We start from the raw sequence: 21,388 nt of genomic DNA on the forward strand, positions 1-21,388 counted from the left end.
ACAAAATTAATAGAGTTGTCTCTGCAATCTTCTATCATCTTTCATATTTCAAACAAAGATCACAAAAGGGGGTGGGGAAGAAAACAAAACTACAAGAAGCTACTATCCTAAAATTTGCTTCAAGGCTCTGTACTTTCTGCATGATTTTTCTGTAAACCTACAACTACTACAATAAAAAAAAAATTACAGAAAAGTAAATGGCGGAAAAAGAAATGCCTTGCTAAAAATACCAATCAAAAGAAAGCTGTGTGGCTAAAATTGACTTCCAAGCATATTTTAGAGCAAAAACCCTCACTAGGGATAAAGAAGCTCATTTCATAATATTAAAGAGGCAATTCACACTCTAAAAAATAATTTGCCTCAAGGTCTCAAAAAAAGGAAAACAAGATCTTTAAAGGTCCCCTGGTTAGATGGATGTATTAGCCGTATCTTCACACATACTGCCTCATAAACTGAGAAAGAGAGGTCCTATGTTAAGGAGCCCAGCAATTAGGGGAAGATCCTGATAAAGCCTGTCTTGAATTAAAAAGAGAACATGGTCAGACACACACAGCTCAGGCCTGTACCACAGAATTCTGGGAGGTCACCTTTCCAATCCAGAAAAATACGTATGATAGCAAAAGCTATAGCCCTGAAAAATCATTTGCAGATTTAGTCCACGTTTCCATTGTCAGAAAACATTTTTATTAGTTCCCTTTATTATACTTACTGTATCATTATTTGCCATATATGTGTATGTGTGTTTGTGTGTGCCCAAAATTTATACCAAAGAACAGGAGGGCAAACTCCATTCAATTTTTCAGCAATTCAACATTTGACACAGTTCATCTAGAAGTCTCTAGTTTTTGTTTGTGAGCAGGGAGGGGAGCTCTGTCTCCTTTGCCATACCTCTCTTATTGGTTCTTAAAATTGTTTCAGAAGACAGCAAAGAGTTTCCACTGGATACTTCGTGCATGGGCTTTTCTGGAGCTTTGCTGGAGAGTTGGATCCTTCTTCATTTCTTTCTTTATTTCCTGTGAGGATAGATAGAAGGAAAACAAGACTGTAGTTTGAAATCTTAGGATACCGCTTTGACTATTTTAAGTTTCATCTTGCTGGAAGTGAACAACAGTGAACCCAACTCAGCATAATATGATGTTTTAGAAACACCATTTCCTATATCTTTGTTGTTCTTTTCCCTTGCGTTGATTAGAAAAGCACCTGGTCCTATAAAATGGAATAAGGCCAATGATGGTGATGTGACCTTATATAACTATGACTATTCCATGTGGCCATGAAGAGAATGAGTTTCACATAAAGATCACCATACAGCTCTAAGTGACAACCTGTTCTACTTTTTGAACAGTAACAAGCTATGGTCAGCCAGAGTCACCCCTTAAAAACCTTCTGGTTTCCAGTCCTCTCAACAGAGGTCTACAGAAGTATATTCCCAAATCGCCGTGATGCTCACAATTATACTAAACCAAAGTGAAGATGATTTAAATTCACTTACAGTTTAACTCCTGACAAAGAAAAAAATACGGATGGAAAACCAAAAGACTTCAAGGCCAGAAGTCAGCAAACTATGGCCTACCGCCTGTTTTTGTAAGTAAAGTTTTGTTGAAACACAACCACATTCATTTGTTTAAGTAATATCTGTGGCTGCTTTGATACTCCAATGGCAGAGTTGAGTAGTTGCAACACAGATTAAAGCCTAAAATATTTACTACATGGCCCTTTACAGAAAAAGTTTGCTGACCCCTGCTCTACGCAGACTGCTGTCAAAGCTCCTTTAAGATCTATTTTTGAAAACCTGATAGCTGATACAGTTATTTCAAATTACTTTAATAATTTACATAATTCTTTTCAAAGGCATTAGTTGCCAGAAATCACAGTAACTCACAAACAACAGGTCTGTGCACAGGAATTCTTCCCCAAAGAGCAGGGGGGTTCTGAGCTCACCTGAACACACAATTACACTGACCTGGGAAAGAAAAATCCAAAGGGCTAGATCCAAAGCATGGCTTTATGCAGGAAGGGCTCAAGGATGAATAAGGTTTTCTTTAGAAAGAACCTCGAGTAAGAAATGGAGACAGGCTCACGCAATGGAAGGAACATGAATACGGTATTTTAGACAGGGGCAAAGATTTGACCTGGGCATAGGGCAGAGACGGAAAGAAAACAAAAGCTTGTCACAACAGAGCCACTACCCAGCAGCTTCCTATGCACCTGAATTCAGCTACCATATCCAGTTCCCAGTTGCTGACTCTGTTCACAACTGCCTCATCCTCTCTACCTCACCAGGGCCCCACCAGAAACCAGCAACTGGGGTTGGCACTTTGCTGTACTGAGAATTTCAGTTGGTGTCCCAGAGGCCTAACTAGGCAAACCTCAACCCCAGGCTGACACGGGTTCCTCAGTGCACCAAAGATGTGTGCATGTGTATGTGCAAGTGCGTGCACGGAAACCCACCTCAGCAGCCCCAGCACCTGTTAGAACAGCAGCTGCCAGGGGTTCCTGCAGGCTCAAAGGCAGATGGCATCAGGGGAAAATCTGCAAATGCTGCCCCTCTGATCAACACGACAAGATGCTTTCTTGGTGATGGCTGTCAGCTGGCTATGGCTCCCAAAGTAAAGAAAACGAGACATCAAGGGGACTTGTTCCCCTAATGGTTGCTTCTTTGAGGGAAGAACAGTTGCTCAAACCTCACTGTCTATGGCAGTGTGCATATGAGAGTGCACACACAAACTTCCCACCTGGACACAACGTGATATAGTAACACAACATCCAACTTCACTAAGGAGTAATTCACAAAAATTCAGTAGTGAATTCAGTAGTGTTGTGGGCAACACTGCCTGCCAGCTTTCGTTTAGCACTAACTGCTAATGGCATGCAGGAAGGAAAGGCGGCAAATGTTGGCAGAGACTGGCAGTGGGGTGGGAGGGAGGTGGAGGGGAAGTGAGGTTCTCAACCATGTTGGCTACCCAAGGCTTCACAAGCAGCACATTGGGAGCAGCCGGCTTGGAAGGACCAGTTTTATCCAGAGCAGGCACCTAGGGGTAAGAAACCAGCACCAGAAGAGGGGCAATCCTGGGCAATACATCCCAGATTCTACTGTTTCCTCAACGATTGGTCATAGTTGCTGGTTAGAGAAACCTAATGATGAGTGGATTTCTTAAGCTGCTTCTTCAGTTGAAGCAGGGAAGAGACAGGATTTAAAATATGTCCTGCCTTTGACTGCACAGAAACCAATCAGACCCATGGACAGTCATGAATTCTGCGTACTCCCCACTTAGACAACCAGGTACTCTAGGCTTGACACCCCCCACCTCTAGCCAACACCTTCCCTCAACCTTCCCTTCTCCCAAGTGGCCTGTCTTGTCTGACACTCTACTGTCCATCCACTTCACCAGACTGAAAAATTGAGCCTTAACCCCCGTATCTACTCAGTCACCCAGGCCAGCTGTTTCTCTCCATTCCTCCCGAACTGCCTTAAAAACATGAATACCAGCTAATATTTGATGCTGACCATGTGCTGAACCTGTTCTAAGGGCATCACCTAGATAATGACATTTAGTCTACACAACAGCCCCATGAAGTTGGTCCCACCACCACCCCCCTTTTACAGATGCATACTGCAATACACAAAGACTGAAAGAAACTTGCCTGAGGTCAGATAAGTAGCAGAGCTGGAGTTCTGCATGGATTCTAAAAATGTTCTCCTCCCCTGTCTCCCTGCCTCCAGTCTCTGTCCTCCCAGGTCAGCCTCTAAACTGCCACAAGCAACACTTCCCCAAAACAAATGTCTGTCCTCACCCCTCCACTACTAAAATCCTCCAGGTACTTCCAAAAGACCACAGTACAAACTCTTTAGTTCAAAAACTTTTCAAATTGTACAGTAAGCCACAAGTCCCATATACTTGCTTCTGGCTAAAAATACCTGACATGAATGCTGACCCCATGGTACCAACTACTATGCAAATACAAGTTGGAGAGGGCACACTTCTTGAACAACACCTTAAGTTCACAGAATTCTGATGTCATGGATTCCTACTGGTAAGCACTAAAAATAGGTGATAATGCTGGCAATGATGCAACTTTACACTGGCAAAGGCTTATATAATTAAAGTACTTCAACAGATTTTTTTTCACTTGCTCCTCACAATAACACTGTCAGATTAACAAAACCTATTTTGCCAGACTTGTATCTTTTTACACATTAGAAAAGTGAGACCCAAAGAGAGAAGATGAAAGACTACAGCAAAGTCCCAAAGCTAGTAAGGGGCAGAGTCAGCCATGGAACCAAGCCCTAGGCCTTCAAGGCAGAGCTCTCCTACTACCTTCCACCTTCCAGGAAGCCAATGTCATGATCACAGCAGGAAGACTCAAAACCACTCCACCTGTAGTTCCAGCGGGAATCTTAATTTGCCTCCACACTTTACTAAAGGATCCAAAAGGCCAAGAGTACTGAGGCCCAAATCCTTAAAGTCCCATATCACCCATGTACAAAAGCAAAAGGAGCTCCTACTTCCTGTGGAAGAGGTGGCCCGGGCCTCAGGCAGCTACAGGAGCAAGAGTAACTCCTGCCTGCATCCAGCTGCCAGCATCTGGGTACCTGGAACTCTCCAAGGTTCTGACCCAGTACAGCAGAACTCTGGATTTCCTGGGTCTGGGTGTCCCCAGCCCCCAGTACTCAATTTCCGCTTCCTGACCAGTAAGCCCATATTTTCATGATTTGTTAAAACCCTGGGTCCTACTATCCCAGTGGTAGAGGCCACATCCTGGGCCAGATTGTGGGCTCCAGGAGTTTGGAGGGATTCATACATGCACAGGGGATAAATCAGCAATGATTCTACTTGCTTAAAGACAGTACAGAATAGACAGACTTTCAGGAAACCTCTTTATGAGGGAAGAGAAACCAAGCTTCTCTTTATCTCAGTTCTGTTGGCTTAACAATGGAAAATTGGCATGTACGGCAAAACTGAGGCACTCAATAAGCTATCAATGCTGCCACTACACCTGAGCTGTGTCTCAAGGACCACCTGAGAAAAAGTAGAGAACTTGTCACACCATTCCTCTTTTCAAAAGCATGGTGCTGAAAAGAGGCCAAGATGGCTCACCCAAATTCAGAAGCCAAAAGCCCCAACAAGAACACCTTACCGAAATTCTCCATAATACATTTGGTTTCCTGCAAACAGCAGCCTCACTGGGCAAATGCATAATTTGCAAGCACTGCGAGCTAAGATAGGATAGTCTGTTTTTTGATAAGCTGAGTTGCCCAGATGTGGCTGAGCCAAGTCTGCTACCTCTTTTTGCCTCTCCTTCTCCACCCATTATGTACTATACTGGGGCTTTGTCTGGGTTGCATCTTTTTGTTTGTTTCCTTTATTTTTATTCTTCATCTTGTTTATCCCCTTTTCATTCTCAGAAATATCAGCTTGTAGCGATTAAAAAACAAAGCAAGGCTTAATATAATCACTCACTTTCCTGGATACACAAAATCTTTTAATCAAATTTGCCTAAGAGATGTAAGTCGCCCTGGCAACATAGAACATGACCCCCAGGTAGAGCCTGGTCCTGGCATCATGGGATTGATGATGCCTTCTTAACTAAAAGGGGGAAAAGAAATGTAACAAAATAAGGTTTCACTGGCTAAGAAATTTCAAATAGAGTCAAGAGTTCATTCTAGTGGTTACACTTATGTAAGCTTCAGTCAGATATCACAAATTGCGATGGTATATCAAGCCCCAACCAACTTTCTTGGAAAACCCTAAAGAAAACCCAGGGCTCTATTTAAGACTCTATAAAAGTTTTACTTATTAGGTTTATTTTCCAGAAACTTAAAACCTCCAGATTGTTCCTATGCCAGATAAGCTCTGAAACTTAGAGGTCCAGTCTCTCCTAGAACATCAACCAGTTGCATTCCCCATAATGTCGACACCCCTTTTCAGCATGAAGAAGTTAGAATGGACATTGCCCAAATGTCCCTGAAGACTGAGAAAATGATCAAATGAGAGGGAGGAGTTTTAACAGAGAAGTTTGAATTTAATAAATGATTATGACTACTGAATCATTATATAGAACAGCTAGAAGGAAATACCTGAAATTGTGGAACTGTAACTCATACTATACTTTGAAATTTGCTCTATAACTACCTGTTAAGCTGTATTTTGAAATTTATCACTTTTCTGTATATATGTTGCATTTCACAGTTAAAAATGTTAAAAAAAATTCCCTAGGAGCACACAGGAAGTAGGGAGATGTCTCACTAACAATGTCTCAAGTATTGAGGTAATGATACTCAATTTAGAGGAGGGAAAGAGAATCACTTCTCTGAGGGCTCTTACAAAAAATACATAGTTTGGAATAAGCAATTTCAGGGGAGCAGAGCTATATAGATTTAAACTGATGTTTAAATGACTATGTTCCCATAGCTGTATCTCCTTAGTTTAAGAACACTGAGCCAAACTTTTGAATTTTCTTACGATCATCACAATCATCATCCAAACTATCATTTATTGAATACTTACTAAGTTCATAAACTACCCTAAATATTTTATATACATTAGGTTATTCAATCCTCATACAGACCCCATGAAGAATTTCTATTTCTCTATAAAAAGAAGGAATTGGGAGAGACACCTGCCAAGGACACAGAGCTTAGTAAGCAGCAGAGCTGAAAGTTAAACCCAGGTCAGTCTCACTCCAAAACCTCTACTCCTATACACAACAGTGCTTTCTTCTATCTCAGATCTTCCTTTATAAAGACCACTAACAGCTGCCTGTGCACAATACTGAAGAGCTTAAACATGCTTTCACCTACATTATATCATTTGGTTTAAAAACTAGAAGGAAGCATGATTATTTCTATTTTTCTGATGAAGAAACTGAGATGCAGATAGGATAAGTGACTTGCCCAATATCCCCCCACTAGTAGATGGCAAAGTTAATTCTAGACCCAGGTGTCTTGATTTCCTTTCTACACAACCATTCTGTATCTCACAATATAGATGTGTACTATAGTTAATAAAGATGTGATTTTAAATTGAGAGCCTCACGTTCAGTGAAGTAACTTAGCCCTGCTTACAAAGTAAAGGGATGGCACCAAAGGAACTCGATACATGACATAAAGAATAGTGAACATATACATTTTAGTGATAATTTACAGGTAAAAAACCACAGTTGCTTATGCACAAACTATAACATATGTCAATTAATTAGTATTGGACCATTTGAGGAGGTCAGAGCTGGTTAAAACAACAGCACAGTAATGAATACAAGCTGAGCTTTACACATCAAGAGCCTAACCAGCAAGACCCCAGGTCTGTACGTCATGGAGCTTGTAGAGAAGCAAGCTTGAAGAAGGCGCCAGGCCAAGCCCATGTTCCTCATATCTCAGATGATTTCCTTATATCTCAGGAAGGAAAATAAAGGAAACTAACGTTTCTGCCTGGTTCCCCTTCATTTGAACAGAGAAGTAAGGATTAAGTGACACTGGATTCAGGAGGTCTTCTATTAGATTCACAGAAGGATTCTAGAAGATGATCAAGTATCACAATACACAGCACAATTTTTTGTTTAATGATAATGAAATAGGATAGAATCTTTAAAATTTTGTAATATAAAGTCCCAAACAAAAAAGTTAACAATTATACATTCTGCAATGCATGAGAATGTCGGTAGGGGTATATGAGATCATACTCTTGAGCTCCGAATGAGTAAGCTGGCAGCATTCCAAACTCAAAGAAGGGACAATTCAGAGGCTATAATAAGCTTAGCACTACTATTTAAAGTAATGAAGTATCTTTTCTGCTTTTTGGATTCATTTCGCAAAATTGTTTCCTTGGCAGGTCAGATAGAGATTCGTAGCACAGTGGAAAATGTTTTCCAGGAATAAAACAACTGATCCCGAAGAAGCAACTTTTAACTTTTCTAAATAACAAATCTTGGTTCAAATAACCTAGATTTATCAGAGTACTGTCACCAGTACTTTTCAACCTCTTGCTAACCTTGCTAGACCCTTTATAGTTCATGTTTCCCCAACACTTTTGTTGAGAGGGAGTCACTGTACTAGGTGTGTGAACTTGAGCAAGTTTCTTAACTTCTTTGTGCCTTAGATTCTTTGGCTCTAAAACTGGAATAACAATAGTAAACTACCCCATGGAGTTGGTAATGAGGATTAAATGACTAAAATTCTTCAAAGCAGGTCTTGGCACAATAAACCTTAGTATTACGAGTATTATGAGTATTATGTATTATGAGAATTGCTGCTATACAACCAAGTTTTTCCCTGGTAATAATAATGAACACTTTGCTCACTTTGGTCACTGTTTTCTCTCATAAGCTAAGATTTAGTCCAGAATTTTCAAGTCTCTTAGCTATGAAGAGGAAACAGTTCTGTTTCCAATCTGACCCTTTAAGTTTTGGTCTCAGAATGAGAAGAACTAACTGAAGCCACCTCATTGAATCCAGAACTTTATATGCTTTCTTGTTAATTCACTTGGATCTCCTAACAAGACTGTGAAGGAAGTAGATCAATTTTTATAAGCCCAGTTTTACAGAACTCGGACACTGAAGTCCCAATGGCAGAAGACTAATGCCAGGGTTTATGAACCCCAAACCAATGCTCTTTCAACTATTCTAAGATCCCTTTGGAGCAGTTGAAATCATTCTATTTATTTATTTTTATTAACTAAAATCCATACTTTATTCAGATTTCCTTAGTTTTTACTTAATGTCCTTTTTCTGGTACAGGAGCCCACATTACATTTAGTCACCATGTCTCAAGCTCTTCTTGGCTGTGACAGTTTCTCAGACTTTCCTTGTTTTTGATGACCTTCACAGTTTTGAGTACTGGTCAGCTACTTTGTGGAATGCCCCTCAAATGGGATTTGTCTGATGTTTTTCTCATGATGAGACTGGGATTTTAGGTTTTGGGGAAAAAGACCACAAAGATAAAGTGCCCTTCGCATATCGTATCAAGAGTACATGCCATCAACATGACTTATCATTGATGCTTTTAACCATGATCACCTGGCTGAGGTAGTTTATTAGTTTTCTCCACTATGAAGTTATTCTTTTGCTCCCCCCCTTTCCATATGGTACTCTTTGGAAGGAAGTCACTGTGTGCAGCCCACACTTAAGAAGTGGGGAGTTATGTTCCACCTCCTTAGGAGTGGAGTACTACATAAATTATTTGGAATTCTACTGCATGGGATATTGGTCTATTCTCCCCATTTATTTATTCATTTGATCATTTTTTTTGTATCAGTATGGACTCATATTTATTTTATAATTTGGGTTATAATCCAACACTACTTTAGTCCATTGCTAAAACTGTCCCAGCTCTCATCATTGGAAATTCTTTCAATTGGCTCCTATAGCCCTGTGATACATTCTTATAATTGTGGGGTTTTTGTTGTTGTTGTTGTTATTTGTTTTGTTTTGACACTTCCTTACTTTGTGGCACTACAAGATGTTCCAGGCATATCTTGCATAATTCCTGCCCTCCTAGAATCGACCATTTCTCCAGGAACCCCTGGTTCCTTTTCTCAGAAAATGGCATTAGAAATCAAGATTTTAGGTTCTCATTCTAGCGAATTTTTTTTAAAGCCACAAAACAGCTAATAAAGACACTTGATTTTGGTTGCACTAATATGAACTAGGAATATCATCAACAGAAGAGCCCAGTCTTAGAGAGCAGCAATCCCCTAAATTATTTGCTCTTTCAAAGAATAGATAAGTTCAAGCTGAAAAAAAAAAAGCAAAAAATTTTCAATAGAAACTAAGTAAAACAAACCATCAGGCTTGCTGGTATTGTAAACCAACCAGACATAATCACAACAGAACAGAAGAAGGATGCTTGGAATAACAGAGACATCTGCTGGGGGTCATCAGGGAGAAAGCTGATAGTATCTTCGGTTTTGCCACATAACAGACACAGCATGGTATATTCCTGAAATTCATCCATGATGCTGAATGTGTACTCGTGCCTGGCTACTACATGATGACAATTCTTACACAAATAATCATAGTTAACTATTTCTTCTCCACCTTCTTCTTTCAAGGATTTGTTTGTGATCAGCATAAAATCCCGCTTGTTGCATACTGCACAGCCTGTAAAGTTCAGTAAGAAAGATCCATTCTCCAAGCACGTATTATCCCGACTGGGATATTCCTTCTCCACACAGTCCCCACACATCATGACGCCTCAACAGGGAACGTCCTCCAGAACTTTCCGGAAGACAAAACCTCTGTCTGGGTTGCATTTTAACTTCTATAAATTAATTGATCAGTCTCTGTATTCGTTTCCTTGCTGCTAAAACAAATACCATACAATGGGATGGCTTAAACAATGGGGATTTCTTGGCTCATGGTTTTGAGGCTAGAAGTCCAAAATCAAGGTATCAGCAAGGTGATGCTTTCTCCCCGAAGAATGCAGGTGTTCTGGGGCTAGCTGCCAGTGATATTTGGTCCTTGGCTTTTCCATCACATGGCAATGCACACAGCAGCATCTTCTCCTGTCTCTTCTGGATTCCATTGACTTCCAACTTCAGGCTGCTCCCCATGGCTTCTTTCTCTGTATCTATTTCCTTCGCTTATAAGGATTTCAGCCATATTGGATTGAGGCCCACCCCCCTTCAGTTTGGGCACACCTTCACTAATAACATCTTCAAAGGTCCTGTTGACAAATGGGTTCACAGCCGCACAACCAGGGCTTGGGAGGTCAACAGGCCTGTTGTGGGGAACACGTTCAATCCCCAATAGTCTCTAACCAAAATAGAGTACATGGTAAAGCACCAACAAAGATAGACTTTGGGGACCTGCTCCCTCTCCTTATCTTTTATGTCTTCTGCCAATCACAACACATGCTAAAACATAGGCTTCATCGTGAACCAAGAGAACAATTCTGTACACCAGAAAACCAGAGCTAGGCCTGGCATCATCATAATTAGGTGTGTGACCTTGCAGGCAAGTAACTTAGGGCCACTATGCAACTATTTTGTCATCTGCAAAAGAAGCCTAATACTAAATGCTTTGGCACCAATCCATGATGTTTTCAGGATCAAACAGCGAATTGGAGAGTACTATACAAGTTTAATGTTTCACTTGCTGTCATTATGAACGTTGTTATTGAATAGCAAATGCTATAAAAAGAACTACACATAACAACATAGATGAATTTTGAAGTAATAAGTGAAAGAAGTCAGACCCAAAAAAGCACATACTGTGTGATTCCATCTCGATGAAATTCAGCAACAGGCAAAATCAACCAATGGTAAGAGAGAAAAGAATAACGGCTACCCTTGAGAGGGTACGTTCTGGGAGGCATGAGAGGGAGTCTGCCAGGAGGATGAAATGTTCTATAATTTGGTCTAGGTAATGGTGTTACACAAGTATAAACAATAAAAAAAATGAACTGTACTTCTAAAATCTCTGCACTTTATTGTAGCTGAGTTTCAATGGAAAAAAAAAAGAAAAGAACAGCATAGGTCTTTAAACCAGAAGATACATTCTTTTGTATGTAAATGTGCTAATGGTCTGTCCTAGAAAGTAAACAATCTGAAAAGCTAGTACAGGGGTACTTTAATATTCATTTCAGGGGGGTAGACAGCTTTCTGGGATCAACATTAAGGGGGCGGGTGGTCAGAATGTGCCAGAGGCACCCTTTCAAGTGGATGAAATCAGGTATGTCTCATCAAATTGATACAAACAGCATAATGGATCTGCCCCCTCCATGGCTTCTTTTCTCTCCACCACAGCTGTTTTCCTCCTATCCTGCAATATTTCCTTTTCTCCTGCCACCCACCAATAAAAGTGCAGGCACAGACGGAAGGCTGACTCCACGGGCAGCAGGGGGTGCTTGCCATCTCCCTGACCCACCAGGAACACTGGTCCTGGTGCTTTCTGAGCATTCAAAGAGCTGAACAAGGTCCGGCAGGGCCACACAGCTCAGGCTAGAAGCAGGGCATGGAAAAGAGGTGTCACTCATCAGCCACCCACAAACCTGGGTCTGTTTCTTTCTGGAGGAAAGTCTTCCTTTAAAGCCAGGCAGAGCTCTGGCCCCACAGCCGTGGTCCCTGTGCCAGTTCATGGAAAACCATATTGCAAAATTACCACTGGCAGAAGATAAAAGGAAATCTCTAAAAACAAACCCTTATGCTAAATCTACTGATAACAAGAGTTTTGAATAGATACAGAATCCTAGAAATAGCACATTGCTCTCCCACAGGCATGCTATCTTCCCGCACTCCCTTCCCCTCCACTGCCGATGCAAAAGGCAAGTGCAAGAAGCAGCTGCCCTGATGAGTGTGCTCCCTACAAACATTGGCTGTACTTTCCCAGCTCGTGGCTCACTTCACCAAATCTAGTGAGTCTCAGGACATCTGGGAAGACATAGCAAGTATTCTGAAAGCAATAACAGGGTACAAGGGTCTATTACGATCAAATAACATAAGGGTCAAATGCATCTAAGATTTTTTTTTAAAATGTATCTGACAAAAGGGAAAGTATTGTATGGTTCTGCTTACATGAAGTATCTAGAATAAGCAAATTCATAGAGGCAGAAAGCAGAGGAGAGGTTACTAGGGGTGGGGGAGTGGAGGGGAAGAGGAATAGGCAGTTATGACTTAATGGGCCCAGAGTTTCTGTTTTTGGTGATGAAAACGTTTTGGTAATGGATAGTGATGATGGTAGCATGACACTGTGAATGTAATTAATATCACTGAATTGTACACATAAAAATAGTTAAAATGGCAAAATTTTATGGTATATGTATGTTATCACAATAAAAAACAAGCATTTTAAAAAATAAAATAAAATGTATCTGAAGTAAATATGGCCAATTCTGAGGACTTGATAAAGTAAGGTGATGGGCACGCTGGTACTGGTTATTTAGTCTATGCCTTTTTTCCATTTGCTTGAAATATTTCATAATTTCTCTAAAAATTACATAGTGCAACACATCGAGGGCTTTCCTATACTTACTGAATATGCTGCCACATGGAAAAGTGCTCTGATATATGCATATACCTAAGACCTTTTCAGTTCAAAGCTAACAAGGGAAGTTTTGTGCTTTTTTTTTTTTTTTTTAACATGACTGGATACCTATCATCACATTTGTATGTGAATTTTCAAACATATTTTCAATATCATATATCTGCAATATTCTCTCTCAAGAATCACTGATAACACAAGCCCAGGCAAGAAGCTGTTGGCCTGAAGTACAGGAACACACATTGGACACCCCTTGTGTCCCAAGGAGATAACACTGCCTCCCAATGTGTAAGACAGTTACCTCCATGACAGTCCACCCCTTTATATTTGCCCATGCCCTGCTAAACATCTAGACTATTGCCATTTGATCAAAAGGGTATCAATACAAACCATCTCTTTGGACATGTTTTAATAAATATCTGTCAAATGAATGGCCAATTTAGTAGAGTGTTATGGGAAAGACATCAATCTACAGATAAGGAGGAGTATTTTCAATTCAGCTCAAAACTTCTACAGTGTGGAGATCTGTAGGATCCCAATGACATTACAACTGGGATCCCCTGGATCACAAGCAACTTATCACTTTATGGAATGCTGATTTGGCTTAAGAGAAGTCTGAAGAAAATTTGTGCAATGCCTCACTTTAAAAAATAGCATATTTATTTCTTTATTAGACATTCAAAATAGATTTGCTCATTTAAAAAAACAAAAATTCCAAAGTACCAGAAGAAAACATGGGAGAATGTTTATGCCATCTCAGAGTAAGAAAGTCTATTTCATACTATGACACAGAACCCAAAAGCCACAAAAGAAAGGCCTGACAAATAACAAACAAACAAACAAACAAAAAAAAAACTGGGGGGAATAGCACTTGTTAAATAGAGAAAGCTCCTTCTACAAACTATTAACCAAAAGACCAATAACCCAGCAACAACAACAACAACAACAAAAAAAAACAGCAAAGAACAGCTCACAGAAAAAAAGACAAATGATTCAAACAAATGAAAAGATGCTTAACTGCACTCCTAAGAGAAATGTAAATTATAATGAGATCCATTCAGCAATACTTTTCCAGTGCTCACTGTATCCTTTGAGCTCTCTTCTCATACCTAACTACTATGTTATAACAAAGCTTATACATGTCCTCTTGCATAAGTCTGGGCTCTCTTACAATACTGTCTTCTGTATCCACAGCCCGTTGCACAGTGCCCGGCATACAGCTGGCATTCCCTCTAGGAATAAGTATAAGGTAGACAGGGAAGAGTAAGTACAAAACTCTCCAGAAGGTCACAATCTAAAGAAAGACAGATGTACATAATTTTTTTTATTACAAGTTATTTTTGTGTGTCAGAATGGCAACAGACGAAAAAATCGATAACATAATTTTGCCAAGGATGTAGGGAAAGAGACCCTTCTTCTACTTTCTAATGAGAGCACAAGTTGATATAAATCAGTACACCCTCTGGGGAAGCAATTTGGCAATTATCTATCAAATATTTAAATGACTGTGCCTTTTGACTTAGTATTTCCACTTCAAGGAATTTAAACTACAAATATACTTGCACACATGCAAAATGGCATATGTACAAAATTAATCGTTATGGCATTGCTAAATTAGCAAAAGAGAAAGAATGTAAATATGGCTTAGAAGAGAACTGATTTCATGAATTACAATAAATCCATACCACAGAACTCTCCAAGAATGAGGCCAGTCTGTAATTATCAATGAGGACACTCAGCAAGACATACTGCCAGGAGGAAAAGCGTAATACTGCATGTTATCATATCTGTGTGAATTTGTGAGCATGCCTCATTGTGTAGTACAAAAGATACATGCAACAAACTGAAACTGAGGCTGCCTCCAGGGAGGGGAACAGGATGGTCAAGAGACAGGGGAAGTATATATTTTGACTCTTTTAACTGATGCCATGTGCCTGGGTTAGCTATTCAAAATTTTATTTAAAGTTTATTATCATTTAAATTATTATTATTTAAATTATTTGTTTAAATAAATAAAAATTATTTAAAGTTTAAATTATAGAAATTAGCTTGCTATTTCCCAATCGTTAAACTACTGGCTGTTACTTTTCCTGCAAACAAGAAAGAAGTTGACACTGCCCCCTAATAATAGGCTATAAGACTTTCACTGAGAGTTTTAAAGATTCCATACAACCACTCACAGTGACAGCAGTTTATCCTAACCCAGATACAAAGCTTAAAGGAAAACTCTTCAACCCAGATAATTCATCAAGAAGACACAACAAGAAAGTTGAAATATGGGGAAAATCATACCAAGACCAATAATCAATTGATTTTTCAATGATATGAAACAAAATCCCAAATTTCAAATTACTGAAATGCAAGTATAACTAACAGCATGACAACAACCAAGAAAAACAAATAAAATACATATAAAGAGGCAATATTAAATTTTATTTACAGTTTTATTGTGGGTAGAATCTAGTTTGCTTTGCTGGCCAGACTGCAAGTGACAGGAACGAAACCATTTTGATTGGTTAATTATGCTCAAAAACCATTTGGGGTTCGTTAATTATGCCTCTGAGGTGGACACTTTGCCTATCAAATTCTCTTCTGGAAAAATTTAAAAAAAATGTTTCTTATGACATCATACTTACTTCATGAAACAGTACCCGAAATACACGAATTGTTAGATCCCGTGCTAGGTAAATAGCTTGCCCCTGGGAAAAAAAGAGGAAGGGTCATTGAAGGTCCAACATTTTTTTCTGTGGTATTTTTAACAGCATTCATGGGAGCTCGGGCCTGGCTCCTGCAGCCCTTTGTTGGAATCCCTGTCATAGCACTGACCTGCTGTCTGGTAACCAGGGGTCCCTAGGTCCATCTCTCAGCTCCTCTGCGATGTCTCAAGGGTAAGGAATAGTTACTGTGTTTCATCCCTGGGACCTAGATAGTGATTTGCACTCAGCAGGCACTCAATAAATGTCGGCCATTATCATTAGCCCTATCATTCTTTTCACAGACATTTGAGTACCTACTGTGTGCCAGATAAATAAAAGCAGTACAGGCTTCTCACTCATTGTTAATTTTTACAGTCACAACTGCTTCTAAGATTGATCATCTAAATGAAAATATTTAAATGTAGCAAGATTTTTTAAAAACAAAAGGAGACTGAATATATTCTTCATTTTCCTGGGCCTTCTAAAAAATGTGAAATTAGCTGGCAGTTATGAAGACTATGCTATGGGCGAGGTATTGTTCTAAGGCCATTCCACGGACAAACTCATTCAATCCTTATAACTACACCGAGCCGGAGGGGCTGTTATGATCTCTCTTTTACAGATGGGGAAAGTGGGTCCCAGGAGGTGAACCACACAGAGCCAGTAAGCAGTTGGGTGACACCCGGTCCCAGCAGTTGTACCGCATTCCCATCTCACACAATGTCAAGGCCCCTAATGTTGTTCAGGCTCTGAAAGGCCACCTTCTGTACACTGCCAGGCAAAGCAGGAGAGACAAGGTAAATGACTACAGAATAAACCTTCAGAAATGATCAGTGTGAGGGCCAACAATTTGAAAGCTGCTCCCAAGTAAAGAAATGCTTGAACTTTTACCAACAACAGAGCACCTGTTTATGGGTTGTTGAAAGAATGTTTCTATACATTTCCATCCAAGACAACTGGATCGTCAAGAATAAATTATTCCAAGCCCGAAACAAAACAATGCCATTTCCTGCTCATTTCCTGATTAAAGCTTTTAGACAGCTGGGCATTTTCATTTCTCAGAGCTGTAGGGAGCCATGCAAATTTTCATACAGCAACTCCAAGATCATTACTCTAAGGAAAGCATGTGCCAACAGAATACCAAATTTTATATTGTTTCAGTAGAGAAGAGGAGGGGCAGGTTAATCTAATTACTCTACATGTGGTCACCTGACGGTGGCGAACAAAAAGATCAAATGCTAAACTGTACAGTCAGCAGCAAACTCCTAAGTAATGAGGCATTTCACATCACAAAAGAGTGGGAGGAGGGGGCTAAAATGCTTACATTGCTTGAAACCAAATACTGTAGCAATAAAAATAATCATACTGAGCTTAGCCGAATGATAGGCAGAGCATTTTAATTATGACAAGGAGCTAGGAGCTTAACAATAAATCAATCTATCTGTTGCACACGGACACACACACACACACACTCACACTCACTGTCAATAAGGCTGGAAGATACTAGAATAATGAAGCAAGAATGAAGCTAACTAGAGATGAGGCTGTCAGGCACCAGACATAGGTGGGCCCCTGGAAGTAAACCCACCCTGAAGCCATGACCATGTCCTTGGCACTAATCATTGCCTGCCCGTTACTGTTATTTCTCTTTCCAGTAAGGAGCAGACAGCTTTCGAAAGGCAACAGCACTAGGCCAGGCAGCTTAAACCTTCATTTTAAGCGCTGGCTCTGATACTGCTGGGGGTGTGGCCTTGATGCCTCAGTTTGCTTAGTTGTAAAATGGGAGATTAAAATATTCTGAAGAGAGGCGGGGCAAGATGGCAGACTGGTGAGCTGTGGGTTTTGGTCGCTCCTCCAGGAAAGTAGGTAAAAAGCCAGGAACTGCGTGGACTGGACACCACAGAGCAGTCTGCCTTTGGGCATACTTCATACAACACTCATGAAAATGTCGAACTGCTGAGATCAGCGAAATCTGTAAGTTTTTGCAGCCAGGGGACCTGCGCCCCTCCCTGCCAGGCTCAGTCCTGGGGGAGGAGGGGCTGTCAGCTCCGGGAAGGAGAAGGGAGAACTGCAGTGGCAGCCCTTATCGGAAACTCATTCTACTGATCCATACTCCAACCATAGATAGACTGAGACCAGACACCAGAGAATCTGAGAACTGCCAGCCCAGCAGAGAGGAGACAGGCATAGGAAAAAAATAAAATAAATAACACGAAAAACTCCAAAATAAAAGCAGAGGATATTTGGAGTTCTGGTGAACACAGAAAGGGGAAGGGCGGAGCTCAGGCCTTGAGGCGCATATGCAAATCCCGAAGAAAAGCTGATCTCTCTGCCCTGTGGACCTTTCCTTAATGGCCCTAATTGCTTTGTCTCTTAGCATTTCAATAGCCCATTAGATCTCTGAGGAGGGCCCCCTTTTTTTTTTTTTAATCCTTTTTTCCTTTTCTAAAACAATTACTCTAAGAAGCCCAATACAGAAAGCTTCAAAGAATTGCAATTTGGGCATGTCAAGTCAACAGCAGAACTAAGAGAGCTCTGAGACAAAAGGCAATAATCCAGTGGCTGAGAAAATTCACTAAACACCACAACTTCCCAAGAAAAGGGGGGTGTCCGCTCACAGCCACCATCCTGGTGGACAGGAAACACTCCTGCCCATCGCCAGCCCCATAGCCCAGAGCTGCCCCAGACAACCCAGTGTGACGGAAGTGCTTCAAATAACAGGCACACACCACAAAACTGGGTGTGGACATTAACCTTCCCTGCAATGTCAGCTGATTGTCCCAGAGCTGGGAAGGTGGAGCAGTGTGAATTAACAAAGCCCCATTCAGCCATCATTTGAGCAGACTGGGAGCCTCTGTACACAGCTCAGCAGCCCAGAACTGCCCTGGGGGGACGGCACTCACCTGTGACATAGCACAGTCATCCCTCAACAGAGGACCCGGGGTGCACGGCCTGGAAGAGGGTCCCACATGCAAGTCTCAGGAGCCAAACGCCAATACCAAAGATTTGTGGGTCAGTGGCAGAGACAAACTGTGGCAGGACTGAACTGAAGGATTAGACTATTGCAGCAGCTTTAAAACTCCAGGATCATCAGGGAGATTTGATAGTTAGGGCCACCCCCCCTCCCCGACTGCCCAGAAACACGCCCCACATACAGGGCAGGCAACACCAACTACACACGCAAGCTTGGTACACCAATTGGGCCCAACAAGATTCACTCCCCCACTCACCAAAAAGGCTAAGCAGGGGAGAACTGGCTTGTGGAGAACAGGTGGCTCGTGGACGCCACCTGCTGGTTAGTTAGAGAAAGTGTACTCCACGAAGCTGTAGATCTGATAAATTAGAGATAAGGACTTCAATAGGTCTACAAACCCTAAAAGAACCCTATCAAGTTCAGCAAATGCCACGAGGCCAAAAACAACAGAAAATTATAAAGCATATGAAAAAAACAGACGATATGGATAACCCAAGCCCAAGCACCCAAATCAAAAGACCAGAAGAGACACAGCACCTAGAGCAGCTACTCAAAGAACTAAAGATGAACAATGAGACCATAGTACAGAATACAAAGGATATCAAGAAGACCTTAGAAGAGCATAAAGAAGACACTGCAAGACTAAATAAAAAAATAGATGATCTTACGGAAATTAAAGAAACTGTTGACCAAATTAAAAAGATTCTGGACACTCATAGTACAAGACTAGAGGAAGTTGAACTACGAATCAGTGACCTGGAAGATGACAGAATGGAAAATGAAAGCATAAAAGAAAGAATGGGGAAAAAAATTGAAAAAATCGAAATGGACGTCAGGGATATGATAGATAATATGAAACGTCCAAATATAAGACTCATTGGTGTCCCAGAAGGGGAAGAAAAGGGTAAAGGTCTAGGAAGAGTATTCAAAGAAATTGTTGGGGAAAACTTCCCAAATCTTCAAAACAACATAAATACACAAATCATAAATGCTCAGCGAACTCCAAATAGAATAAATCCAAAAAAACCCACTCCGAGACATATACTGATCACAATGTCAAACACAGAAGAGAAGGAGCAAGTTCTGAAAGCAGCAAGAGAAAAGCAATTCACCACATACAAAGGAAACAGCATAAGACTAAGTAGTGACTACTCAGCAGCCACCATGGAGGAGAGAAGGCAGTGGCACGATATATTTAAAATTCTGAGTGAGAAAAATTTCCAGCCAAGAATACTTTATCCAGCAAAGCTCTCCTTCAAATTTGAGGGAGAGCTGAAATTTTTCACAGACAAACAAATGCTGAGAGAATTTGCTAACAAGAGATCTGCCCTACTGGAGATACTAAAGGGAGCCCTACAGACAGAGAAACAAAGACAGGACAGAGAGACTTGGAGAAAGGTTCAGTACTAAAGAGATTCGGAATGGGTACAATAAAGGATATTAATAGAGAGAGGGAAAAATATGGCAAACATAAACCAAAGGATAAGATGGCCGATTCAAGAAATGCCTTCACGGTTATAACGTTGAATGTAAATGGATTAAACTCCCCAATTAAAAGATATAGATTCGCAGAATGGATCAAAAAAAATGAACCATCAATATGTTGCATACAAGAGACTCATCTTAGACACAGGGACACAAAGAAACTGAAAGTGAAAGGATGGAAAAAAATATTTCATGCAAGCTACAGCCAAAAGACAGCAGGTGTAGCAATATTAATCTCAGATAAAATAGACTTTAAATGCAGGGATGTTTTGAGAGACAAAGAAGGCCACTACATACTAATAAAAGGGGCAATTCAGCAAGAAGAAATAACAATCGTAAATGTCTATGCACCCAATCAAGGTGCCACAAAATACATGAGAGAAACACTGGCAAAACTAAAGGAAGCAATTGATGTTTCCACAATAATTGTGGGAGACTTCAACACATCACTCTCTCCTATAGATCGATCAACCAGACAGAAGACCAATAAGGAAATTGAAAACCTAAACAATCTGATAAATGAATTAGATTTAACAGACATATACAGGACATTACATCCCAAATCACCAGGATACACATACTTTTCTAGTCCTCACGGAACTTTCTCCAGAATAGATCATATGCTGGGACATAAAACAAGCCTCAATAAATTTAAAAAGATTGAAATTATTCAAAGCACATTCTCTGACCACAATGGAATACAATTAGAAGTCAATAACCATCGGAGACTTAGAAAATTCACAAATACCTGGAGGTTAAACAACACACTCCTAAACAATCAGTGGGTTAAAGAAGAAATAGCAAGAGAAATTGCTAAATATATAGAGACGAATGAAAATGAGAACACAACATACCAAAACCTATGGGATGCAGCAAAAGCAGTGCTGAGGGGGAAATTTATAGCACTAAACGCATATATTAAAAAGGAAGAAAGAACCAAAATCAAAGAACTAATGGATCAACTGAAGAAGCTAGAAAATGAACAGCAAACCAATCCTAAACCAAGTAGAAGAAAAGAAATAACAAGGATTAAAGCAGAAATAAATGACATAGAGAACAAAAAAACAATAGAGGATAAATATCACCAAAAGTTGGTTCTTTGAGAAGTTCAACAAGATTGACAAGCCCCTAGCTAGACTGACAAAATCAAAAAGAGAGAAGACCCATATAAACAAAATAATGAATGAAAAAGGTGACATAACTGCAGATCCTGAAGAAATTAAAAAAATTATAAGAGGATATTATGAACAACTGTATG

At 40.3% G+C, this 21,388-nt stretch overlaps 2 pseudogenes; both read right to left on the reverse strand.

The window, feature by feature from the left end:
* LOC119524180 overlaps nucleotides 1-21,388 on the reverse strand; it is a 308,154-nt pseudogene that overhangs the window by 242,219 nt on the left and 44,547 nt on the right.
* LOC119524182 lies at nucleotides 9,873-10,180 on the reverse strand (annotated as a pseudogene).

Source organism: Choloepus didactylus, chromosome Y (assembly GCF_015220235.1).
Source record: "Choloepus didactylus isolate mChoDid1 chromosome Y, mChoDid1.pri, whole genome shotgun sequence".
NCBI lineage: Eukaryota > Metazoa > Chordata > Mammalia > Pilosa > Megalonychidae > Choloepus > Choloepus didactylus.